Source organism: Macrotis lagotis, chromosome 4, assembly GCF_037893015.1.
Source record: "Macrotis lagotis isolate mMagLag1 chromosome 4, bilby.v1.9.chrom.fasta, whole genome shotgun sequence".
Taxonomy (NCBI): Eukaryota; Metazoa; Chordata; class Mammalia; order Peramelemorphia; family Peramelidae; genus Macrotis; species Macrotis lagotis.
This window is the reverse complement of record NC_133661.1, coordinates 13,756,278-13,769,327: the sequence shown is the minus strand read 5'-3', so window position 1 is coordinate 13,769,327 and position 13,050 is coordinate 13,756,278. Positions and strand designations below refer to the sequence as shown.

At 36.9% G+C, this 13,050-nt stretch overlaps 1 protein-coding gene across 1 annotated transcript in view; it reads right to left on the bottom strand.

Annotated features, from left to right (window-relative positions):
- The window catches only part of PRKG1 (protein kinase cGMP-dependent 1), a 1,157,583-nt gene that overhangs the window by 783,989 nt on the left and 360,544 nt on the right, over positions 1-13,050 (bottom strand).

Below are 13,050 nucleotides of genomic sequence, written 5' to 3'. Positions count from 1 at the left end.
TGCTGCTGTGGCTATTAATACTCCTCTTGCTGCTGCTACTACTACTACCATTATTACTATTTCTGCTGCTATTGCTGCTCCTATTGTCGCTGCTCCTACAATTACTGCTGCTATTACTCTTATTGCTACTATTAGGGATGCCGCCCCTTCTGCTGCCACTTTCCGACTCCTACTACCGCTAGTGCTACTGCTGCCTCAACTACCGCTATCACTACCATCACCAAAATCCTACTGCCGTTGCTGCTGCTGTTGCTACTGCCACTACTACCAGCACCATTACTACCACTCTATTTGGTAGTATTTGTCCTTCCGTTCCTCCTCCTGCTGCTAATGATGATGATGATATGATGATGAGGATTCCTGGGATGGATATAGCCCTTTAAGGATTGCAAAGCATCAAACCTAGGCAGCATTTGAGCTGTGTATTAAAGCATGATTAGGAATTAATCAGACTTAGTACTTGTGCAGATACTTGGCAGCTTTTTTGATATCAATACCATACAGAGGGCATTCTGTTTCTATAAGACTTGGAGGGATCCATTGGGATGCATTCACTTTAAAATTTTCCTCATCTTATGGCTTAAAGAAAGCAAGCCTGTATCCCAGTGTATTTGCAACTCTTTCCATGATTTCCCTTCAGTAACTAATGTCTTGTATCTTCCAGAGACCAAAAAATAAATGAAGTTTACTTCTTGAAATCAGCTTGATTCAAGCAATGCTTAGGGAACCTTTCAGTTCATACCTTTGAGCCAATGACTATTTTAAGACAGGCCATCTCAGGACATCATGGAAAAGTCTGGACCTCAGAGATATCCTGACTTTTTCTATAAAATGATTTCTCTTCCTGCTCATTGATTCATATAACATGCTTCTGAGTCATTAAATGACTGGAAACTTCATAAAGAAAGCTGTTTTTCCCAGGTGGCCATTAGCTTAAAAAAGCTTTGAGCAAATCATATTAAAACAAACACTCAAAAAATAGTTTCTATTCCAAGAAAAAATTGAGAAATTTGACTGCTCCTGGATACCAGATGTATCAGTCTGGGGACATCTGATTCAATCAGATAAGCTTCAAGTCCTAGCTAAGATGGATTTTCCAAAGTTGCTTTCCCACTGCCATTTCACCTTTTTATCAACTGAACAAAATGGGTAATTAGTAAAGGTCTATTTTGCTCTAGAGGGGATAGTAATAGCTCTATTGAAACCCTCTGAGGAAATGAAGAAAGAAAGCAATATATATATCTCAAATATTCTCCTCTTAGTATTATAATTGTGATTATTAGTATTGTTATTTGCAAAGAGGACTACTCCCAAGACTCCTAGTAGAACTAGAATTCTGGAATAATTTTCTTTGGCAATAACAAACCAAATTATCTCCTTACAAACATGAGCTAATAACATAAGGGTGTTATTGGTTTTCTGAAGTGATTTAACATTTTAATATTGTGGTTCACCTACAAACACTCTCTTAGTCTATGATTTCATACTGAGATGGCTAAAAATGCCAGAAATCTTCCATTTTATGATTTTTGATCCCTTAGTGTGGTATCAGTATGGAAAATGAGAATAAGCTGAGTAAGGGTACAGTATCTGGGGAGATAGATATAAAAGTGCTGTCCAACAGAAAGGGAAGTGGACTTATTCTGTACTGAAGGAGCAGAGCTACTATAGGAACACTGCAGAAAAAATAGAGGAAGGCAAAATTCAGCTATGGAAGAGGATTTGATTTCACTGATAGGTAAATAGCAGCTCAGATCTCTAAGTGTCTTTGACTTCTACTAAGGTTTTGGAGAGGTGGCACGTCATAATGAATATAGAGTCAGCCTCCAAGACAGGAAGACCTAGGCTCAAGTCCTATCACTAACTAGCCTGGCTGTGTGACCCTGGGCAAGTCCCTTAACTTCCCTGTGTTTGAGAAAATTCCTGAAGACTAATATAAGTTGCCAAAAAGAACAACCTGAATGAGTGGAGGAAGTTTCCTCATACAGAAATTTCTTACACATTGAAATCACAGGATCACTATTACCATGTGAAACTTTTGACCTCCAAGCAGGGAGTCAAACTACTCTTATTCTCATTTCAATGTTAAAAAAATGAGGCTCAAATGTGGCCATGACTTTCCTAAAGATATGGAGTAGATAGACATTCAGACAAAGCTTTTTGGAACACAAGTTTTGTCCTTGTCTCTCACTAAACCTTGCCATCTTTTTCCATATTCAGTTGCCCTAATTTTCTGATTCTAGAAATAACTGACCATTATGGAGAACATAATAGAAATTCCTCCATTGGCATGAGGTTGAATTTCTTAGGTTCCTTTCAACACAAAAATTTTCTGACTCAAATAATTAATCTTATGTTTAAACAGAAGCCATAAAATATTTCCCCACTAGTTTTCTCATTTGAGCATTAAACCACCTCCTTGGAACTGGTATAGTAGATGATATTATTATTACAGCTTGTTGCTTGATCATTTAAGTCATGTCTGACCCTTTGTAACTTCTTCTTTTGGGGACTTCTTGGCAAAGATAATGGAATCATTTGTCATTTCTTCCTCAGCTCATTTTACAGATGAAGAATCTGAGGCAAACCAGTTAAGTGACTTGGAGTCAGACAGCTAGTAAAGGTCTCAGGTCAGATTTGAACTCATAAAGATAAGTCTTTCTGACTTAAAACCCAGAGCTCTATCTGCTGCAAGAAATTCAGAAACTGAACTGTTCTTTCCCTATCTCAGTTGCTAATACTCCTTTTATCTTTCATATTTTATTGTGTATTTTGTATAGCTAGATCTACCATGTACATATAATTTAACCATCAGAAGGTAAGTTCCTTGAGGGCAGACACAATTTCTCTTTGGTATCAGATGTTCTGTTGCCACCCAGAGAGCTGAGCAAATGGTAGATACTTAATCTTTTTAATTGAGTTACTGATAGATTTGTCCTAAGCTTAAGCATAACTAGTTGGTTCTGCAAAACCAGTTCTGCAACTAAACACCCTCATGACTGTAGCCAAGTCAACTGATGTCTTTTAACCCTAACACCAACCCTAAATTTGTTCCTTTTTTAGAAAATATAAAAGTTAGATTGGATGATTTCTAAATTTCTTTTTTCATCTCTAGATCCTATGATGTCCACCAGGAACAGAACAAGGCTTAGGTTCTTGATCCCTTGGCTACTTTAGCAAATGTAATCTCGTAATGCTTCCCTAAATTTGATTCTCATCAATTTCTGTTTGTTGCAGAACCCAAGAACTATGTGTCTGAGAGATAACTACAAATCTGTCCCGAATTTGAGAGGATGGGAGAACAGATATGACAGGTCCATCACTTTCCCAATTCCCAATTAGCTGGGGTTCCAGGTGGTTTTAGTTCCTTTGATTAATAAGATTCACCCTGCATTGACATCATTTCATTTCCCTAGAGTAACTTCAGGCTGCTATTTAATCTGTGAAACTATTCATTTATAAAGTTACCATTTTCCACTGCAATTAATTGCCTATTTAGTGTTTCCTTGATGTGAACATGATAGAATTTCAGAAATGTGAAACAATGGCCAGAAGGTAAAACTTCTAGGTCATTTGGACAGCAAAATGAAGAGTGAAAAGGAAAGAGGATTGAAGGGCAAAGATTAACTTTACTTCTCCAGGGCCAGTTACAATAGGGCTGCAAGGAAAAGTTCTCAAGGAAGATGGAAATTGTTGGGGAAATGTATTTTTATAAACTATACCTAGTAGGTCACAGTTTTCTTAGCAAAGAATCAATGGAATAGTTTGCCATTTTCTTTTGCAGCTCATTTTACAGATGAGAATACTTAAATTTCCTTATTGAGGAAATGTGTTCAAGAGTTAAGTTAATCACTCAGTCGTGCAGCTAGGGTTTGAGGCGAAATCTGAATTCAGATCTTCCTGACGTCTGGTTCAGGACACTATCTTCTATACCACCTGACTACCCATGAAAAGGGATTTTGCACTCTGTCTAAAGCTGGGGTGGTCTATAGAAAATCATGTTAAGAGAAGAACCAGCATTTCAGAATACCATGGAGGTTCAAGTCAGATCAATGGACACAATCATTTTTTTTTAATCCATAAGACAAATCAAATAGAGCTAGTAAGAAAAATGAATTTTTTCAAATTAAAATTATCTATCTATCTATCAATCTATCTATCTATCTATATTTATGAAACATATTGACTGACCCAGTTGCACTTCTAGTATCAAGTGGAGGGGGGTAAGAGGTAAAAATCAACTTCTTTTTTTCTAATTAGTCAACGAAGACATCCTAGACAATATAGAAAACCACTAGGCTTTCTGAAGCATTGGTTGGTTACAAAACTAGTGACTTTCCATTTGACATTCCTGACCCTCACTAGTCACTTCTTTGCCACCTAGAATCTCTGAACTCCATCCTTGAAAGTACAGTTTAGGTTTCACCTCCTATGGTGAGGTCTTTGTTCATGGCCCTAGTTTTTCATTCTCTCCATCATCACATTACTTTGTACATGTTGTATTTGTATTTGATTCTGTTTATATGATGAGAACTCTTTGAGAACTGACAATATTTCTCTTTTGACTGTGTAGCCCAAGTACCCAACATAATACCTAGACATCGTAGGAACGTATTACATTTGTTTAACAGAACTAAACTGTATTGGACTGGATTAGACAGAACTGGATTTGAGATAGTTAGATTGCACAGCTTTGGAGTCAGGAAGAAAAACTCAAATTCTGCTTCAAATAGCCATTTAATTTCTCTTGGCCTCAGTTTCTCCATCTGTTCAAGGGGATCATTTTCTTTCATAATGAGCAGACCAAAATAATCATTGCCTTACTAATATGGGCTAATAACATTAGGATATTGTAAGTATGTTTTTAAGAAGTTTTGATTTAACATTTTAATATCTTGTTTTCTTCCTCATAGGCTCTAATTTTACAATTCTAATGAGCTATGCAAAAATGTCAGAAATTTTCAATTTTGTAGCTTTAAGATTTTTTGTATGTTGTCTATTTTGCAGGATGACTGTGGCAATAAAATGAGGCAGCATATGTTAAATACTTGCAATTATAATTGAATTGAGTTGAATATCTCCTGGGAAAGTGGAAGAATTTCTCTTGAAGAAGGAAGAGAACTTCCTAAATAGAGAAAATTGAGGTAAGTGAAGGACATTCTAGGGGAAGTGTATGGCTGAGAATGAAAGAGGTCACTTAAATAGCTTTGCAAACCTGAAAATTGCTCTATTAAACATTAGCTATCACCAACACCAACACCATCATCCTCCTCCTTCTCCTCCTCCTCCTTATCATCATCATGATCATCTCTAGAATGACCAGTGATATCAATTGTGGTAATTGATGCCAAAAAAACTAAATTAAAATTAAAAAATTTATAATAATTTGGTAAAATTTCTCCTATCCATGCTAATGCATTTTAAATGCAAATAATTATAAAAAGACAATCTAATTTTACTTTGAAATAGAAAATCTCATCCTCCAATTTGTAATATGGACCTATGTGGTGATGTGTTAACTGATATAGCCTTAGTTCTTTAGGGTATTCTTAATTTCCAGTTCTTCCTTAAGCAAACAGGATTTGTATACCAATGGCTAATATAATTCATAAGGCCCCAAGATTTTCTCTGTATTACTATGGGAAGTTCAGTGTAAGTTATAAAGGACCATAGCAGAGAGAATCTTTATTTAGAGTCAGAGAATTGAAGAGACTCAGACGGGGATGCTTCCCAGTTGAAGTGATCTCCACAAAAGAATCCTCACGACAACCCACTTGACAAATAGTCTTCTAGGATTAGTTTGACAGCTCCCAGTAAAAAGCAATGTGAAGTAGCCCATGCCAGCAGGAGGGCAGCTGTCATGGTTGGGGAGTTTTTCTTAACTTCAAGTCTTTATAAACAGCTAGGCAAAACAAAGCACTTGGCCCAGAGTCAGGGAGTCCTGAGTTCAAATTTTGACTCAACCACCTATATAAATCTTAGCAAGACACTATATCACTGCATGCCTTAGTTTCCTTGCCTTTAAAGTGGAATTTTAAAATGGAAATAAAAATAAAATATATAGAAATAAAATAAAATGGAAATAAAAATAAAAATGGAATTTTATTAAAATCACAATGGAATTATAACAATACCTACTTCTCAGAGTTGTTGTGAGAAACAAATGAGATGATATTTATAAAGTGTTTGGCATATGCTTAGCATATATTAAGTACTATAGGATGATGGTGTTGTTGCTATTTGTTTGCCTTGTCACTCCCGTCCATTGGTTTTGGTTCTTTCCTAAGAAGCACTTTCCTCTTCTGCAGTCTAACTCATTGGCCTTGAACACAGACCCAGTTTCACAGCTATATCTGACCCTCAGCAGTATTTATGACCAGTAACAAGAGCCTTACTTAACCTCTCTGGCCCTTAGTTCATGGACACAGGGGGTCACCCTATAGGCCTCATAAGATTGACATCATATGGGGAGCTCTCCTCACCATTGTCATATAAAATTGCCTTTGAATCAATAGCACCAAGAATGAGCCAGAACAAGGGGGCCTAGAACCAAAAGGAGAAAAAGTAGGCCAATAGCTTTCTGTATGATATTCCTGCTTCCTCACTGACAGATGGGTCAAATCTTCAATTTTCAAGGCTCAGTTTGGATCTCCTGGCTCCTGACTTCTGCATTCTTTACAGAGAATTCATCAGGGGACATTTTTATTGTGACAAGCAGAGTTAAACTGAACTTAAAGGTTGCTGGTAATGCATAATAGATGTTTACCACATCTTGCTTCAGGAGGCAGGGGAGAATGGTGAGAGGAGTGAGATGCTCATTCATTCTGTTCACCTAGTACTCCTTCAGTGAATGCTGAGGCAGGGAAGAGAGGTGGAGAAAAGAAAGGGAGAGAAGGAGGAAAGAAAGAAAGGCAAGAGAAAGTGAAGAAGGGAAGGAAGAAAAGTTAGAGGAAGAGCCAGGATCCCCAAGATACCAGAAAAGTGTGAGTGTGCTTCGAATACACAGGCACAAAGTAAGTGCCATTGGAATATGCAAGGGAAAAATTATTACAACACTTGTCCATCAAAAAGGCATAACAGGAACAATGGATGTCGGAAACAGATTAAACAGGTGAATATTTTACAGAGCTATTTTTGGGAACAGAGACCTCACTTCACAAAATAATAGTTAAGGATGGCTGCATTTGTCCAATACAACCAAAGTGGTTGGTCTCTCGGTAGAAATTATGGAATGCCTGAGATCCAAGAGAAGACTCCAAAGGTCTTCCATGGTGATATTCACTTGAATTCAGTCATCAAAATTACATAGCATAGCACTGCATGCTGCAAAGATTAGATACCTAGAAAGACATAATCATTCACAAATTAATAATTAATTTTCATCCTATTCATACAAACTTCAAAATATCCTTGAGAATTCAGGTGTCAGATGATCGAAACAACTAATACATTTGTCCATGGATGTTCGATATAATATTGAACAACAAAAAACTAAAAGAGAGTATATAATAGATATTGTTCTACTAAATAGGCATAATTTATTAACTGTAGTGAATACTGACACTAGCTAAGTTATATAGCATTTTAAGTTGACAAAGAGCTATTGATATAGCTCAGTGGCACAGGTGAATAGAGTAATGCCAGATGCAATTCAATTAATCTTCATAAATTCAAATGTTTTCAGACACTTAATATCTATGTGACTCTAGACAAGTCCACAGTTCTATTCCCTATCTCATTTAAACAAACAAACAAACAAACAAATATAGATATAGTTCTATAGATATGGAACTATATCTATAGCTAATACAGAATATAGAAATATAGAAAACTTGAAGAAATCAGAACCATGCAAACCAGAGTCCACATCAACCCTTTCATCATGCCTGCTACTGCAGGGGGTTTTGAGAGACATATTCAAGGAAACCATAAGAAGCTGAAATTCTAGAATATACCAATTGCCTATTCCACTTAAAAAAACCAAACAACCTTCATTTTATGCATTTGAATAATTATTAGTAGAATATCAGATATTTAGGAATAATAGCAAGACAATGACATGTCCTTGGAAGGTTTTATTTGAACCCCAACAAAAATACGAGGACAAAATATCACATAATAATGAAAATAATTCATTAAAATTTAGTGGAAATTTAAAATTTACTAGTTAAAACAATAAATACATATTATTATAAAATTAAGACCCATGTGTTAAAGAGGAATGGAAAAACTGGAGAATGTCAACTGGGGTGTTGATGTACAGTGGGCTTTAGTATCCTGAGACAGCAGCGGTCACTACAAAGACCTGAAGACAACCTTGAAACCTGTTGAACTAGATTGAGAAGGGACCATTGAATAGGCTTGAATTCTAGTAGTGTAATGTAATTAGCTTTTCCTAGGAACCAAAGGAGTGGATGGGCCAGAATTGTCTGAGAAGGTGGTCCTACTCTAAACCATCAAGATGATTAATTCAACTCAAATCATGGAGGAATTGCTATTTCTCTGTGAAATGATAGCATAAGATTGTGATGTCACATCAGAAGACATCTGAGATAACAGGACCACACTTTTCAGAAGTGGTCTAATATACACGGGGCTGACCCATCAATCCACATGAAGAAGACCAAAGAAATGAATGCTTTCATACAATTTCAGAACAAAACCACCTGAGAATCAGGAGTGGGGAAGAAAGGGACCTAGCACTCACAGCTAGTTAAAAAATGAAGAAAAGGACTGACAGGGTTCCCTGTCTTAAATGGAAACTTTGGGAAGAGTTCTTTGCTCCACCCCACAATCAGAAGGGCAAAGGTTCATGATGAGGGATAAGTACCAAAGCTAATTTGATCTTGCAGGTCTCTGGAGGTATAATTGAACAGTCCACAGAAATATAGGCCAGTGGTAAACAAAGAGTGAGCCAGGCTGGCAACCTTCCTACAATGGAGTATTATGGAAACATCAAGGGTGGGTGAAAAGTGGGGTGGAGGTGCTACTGTGTAGAAAATTTTACTATCTACTCCCTTCTCTTTTATGAATATGCTCAGATTAATCAAGAGAAAGATATAAGTAAAAAATAGGATTAAGAGCTGGAGGGTCCCATGCTGTCTCCCTATCTCCATCTCTTCATTTTATGAGTGAACCAACTGGGAAGCAGAGAGAGATGAAGGGATATGTTCAAGGTCACCCAGGAAGTAAAGAAGTAGCATTAAGGTCCAAGTACTCCCATTGCAAGCTTTTCCCACGAACTCATAGGGACACTTTCAAAATAAACTGACTAGTATGTTTCCCTCAATTTCTCTCAACAATAAAAGGTGACAAGGCAGACTTTTTTGAATGAACAATCAGAGTAAACTGGAATTCACAAAACACAGCCTTACCATCCCTATTTGGACCAAAGAGATACACAATATTTGACCTTCTGAGTATATTGAAAAATGAAATGGGGATAATCATAGGAATAAAGACAGGATCTACACTGGCTGTCCTGAAGCTTCCCTAGATGATGATTTTCACAGCCACTAAGTGTGTGTTCTGTATTTTCCCACCAAAATGTTAAGTGGGAATATCATCAAAATAGATATTTTTTAAAAAAAGGTACAGAGAAAACAAAAAACTGGCTCTGCCCTTGGGCAGGTGGTTTAGTTGCTTCTGAAATTCATCCCACAGTAACTGCTGGGTTCATTTAAAATTCATGCTTTGGCTGAGTGGCACCTGGCAGAATTTTCCCTCTCTTGCTTATGGGCAGCTGATACCTCACTCAGTGGCTAGAGAGAGTCATTTACAGAACAGGTGCAGTCTTCCCCGTTTCCCAAAACAACTGGGTCAGTACTGAGAAGGATGCACTTCTGGGAGATCACAGAAGTGGGCTGAATAGAGAGCCCTTACTGACCACGTCTTTCACACCCTGTGACGGAGATGAGAGACAACACCAAAGGCAAGAAGAGTCTGATTCCAAATTCACTCTTTTGGCCCCTATAGCAAGTACCATCAGCATCTTGGAGAGACATCCATGTCTTCCTCAACCGTGTGGGACTAGTCTTTTGCCAGCATGTGGTCTTGAGATTGAGATTGAAAATCAGTTTCAAAATCTACCATCTCCATGGTCTACTTCTTGGACTGAGTCCCACCACAGACACTTACTTGCCATATAACTGTGGATAAGTCACCTAAACTCTGAGTCTCAACTTCCCTTCTATATAAAATAAAAATAGTTATATAAGCTACCTACAGATTGATTTTAAATTTAATCAACTAATGAACAAACATTTATTAAGTATCTAAATGCGTCAGGTATCCCAGGAAGGGCTGAGAGTGCAAAAACAAAAAGGAGTAAGTCTTTTTCCCCAAAGAGCTTATACTCTAATGGTGGAGAGAGCACAAATGTAGATACAAGACATGCGTATATCGCAAAGTCAGAATATGGAATTTGAAACTGGAAGGTACTGATGGGCAAGCCATCCATACATGAATGGAACCCTTACTTTAAAGTATTTTAAAAACAGTCAACTATCTTGAAACATAAAGGGATTTTAAATGTTGAAGCTCCACGTAAATATGTATATTAAGGAAAAGGAGATAAGGGGTAGATTTATGATTTACTTGCCATAAAGAACTCCCAAGTGACTATATTCCCTCTACCAATGCTTAGAAAGGTGTCTAGAAATAACTTGAAAAATGTGTCTAGGGGTCCCCAACACCCTATCAGTGGGTCCAAAAGCATTTTCATAATACCAAGGTTTTAATTACTAATGTATAGCAAATATTGATAAATATGACTCACATAAAAGCTGTTGGGAATCTTCGATAATTTTTAGTGTGTGGCTAAGATATTTTGAAACCCATTCAAGACATCAGAGCACAAAGTGGTTAAGTGATAAGCCTAGGGTCACACAGCCAGGATCTTTCAGACAGTGAGACCTGAAGATAGATCTTCCTGAATTTGAAGATAGTGCTCAACCCACACTACTATGCTACCTCTATAAGAAGCTATTTTGCATTATAATCATTATCACAAATATCACCACCATCATCATTACCATCATCATCATCCTCTTTAGTAGTAGTAAAGAAATGTGAAAATCAGTATCAACAAAACAGGTTTGAAATACCAACTACTACTACTATTCATTATTAATGTTATTATCAACTACATCTCATTATTCTCATTCTTGCAGTGGTTTTATGAATATAGATAAAAATTGTCCTAGAGCAAATAGCTGTCCTTATATTATTCAGTCCAATGTATTATTCTTTCTATACCAAGATTTCAGTGGAATCAAAGTGAGGAGCAAGACAGCAAGATAGACACAAAGATAATATGCCCATCTACGTGAATATGTAGAAGTGTGGATGTGTATCATATATGTAGATATATGTATACATACAAAGAATATACAGGGGCAGCTAAGTGGCCCAGTGGATAGAGCACCAGTCTTGGAGTCAGGAGGACCTGAGTTCAAATCCAGCCTCAGGCACTTAATAATTACCTAGCTGTGTGGCCTTGGGCAAGCCACTTAACCCCATTGCCTTGCAAAAGATATATATATATATATATATATATATATATATATATATATATATACATACAAAGAGAGAGAGAGAGAGAGAGAGAGAGAGAGAGAGAGAGAGAGAGAGAGAGAGGGAGAGAGAGAGAGAATGCACTGGTCTCTGGTAACTAGATGAAAAAAAAAGTTTTTCCTTTCCTCTGCCCCCAAAGAGGTTTCTGTGTGTGTGTGTGTGTATGTGTGTGTGTGTGTATGTGTGTGTGTGTGTGTGTGTGTTTAAAATTATTCTCTACATACTAATACAAGGAGCATATTTGCCATTAATTTTGCTTTTCTGGTTAATTTTGATATTTATAATATTTCAACTACCTTGTTCTTTCAAAGTCATTCTTCAAACAATATTGCTGTTACAGTATATAATATTCTCTTGTTTCTGTTCACTTTGTTTTTCATTATATTATGTAAGTCTTTCAATGTTTGCTTTCTAAAATCATTGAACTCATCATTTCATATAACACAGGGGCATTATATCATAATCATATAGCCTAATTTGTTCAGTCATTTAATCTCAGAGTTGAATTTTAATGCCCCAGCTAGCTTGATTTTCAGTCTTTTTCACCGTTATACTATTTTGGTGTGCTATTTATATCAGTCAAGGACTGAAAATATTACTATCATGAATTAAAAGTTACCAGAATCTAGCTAACTCCCTCTCTCTTTCTCTGTCTCTCTCTGTCTCTGTCTCTTTGTCTCTCTCCCTCTGTGTGTGTCTCTTTGTCTCTGTCTGTCTCTCCATCTTTCTCTCTCTCTTTCTCTGTCTCTCTCTCTCTGTCTCTCTCTTTTCTCTCTCTTCCTCTTTGTATATGGCATACATACATATACACATATAACAGACATACACCCTGACACATAGCGGCATAAATGGGTGTCTATAGACATATATGTTTATATGTATATATCGCTACCTCTATGTGTCTCCATGTCTGTCTGTCTGTCTGTCTTTTTCTCATTTATCTTTCTGTTTCTCTCACTGTCTTGATCTTCACAAAACTCCTGGGAAATCAAAGTCTTATTTTTCTTATATTCACAGATGAGGAAAGTGGTCTGCCTAGGATCACAGAGCCATTTGCTGGCATCCCATCTCTCCTCTAACATCCTGTTTTCTATCATAACAGTAAGATATGAGGAAAAAGTCAAGATTTCCAAACAGGTGTGGGCTTCAATTCCCAGCTCTTCTACTGAAAATCTGCGTGACCTTGTGTCATTCATTTCCCATTCTGGGTTCTCTATATTGACTTTTCTACTAGATGAAATCTTTGGATAAAAAGAGCTCTAAAATCTCCTCTGCATCCCCATAATTAGCATATTTGGGAATGGGATATAATCACCATATCATTACCTTGAAGTAGATTCATCAAAAATAAGGTATTTTAAAAGAGAAGAAAAGGTTGCAATGAGAGAGGTGGATCAGAGGCCCGCAGTGGGAGAGGGAAGACATGTCTCTCCTTTAAAACAACAGGAAGTCCTCTGATTTTCAAGTTTTCTCAGT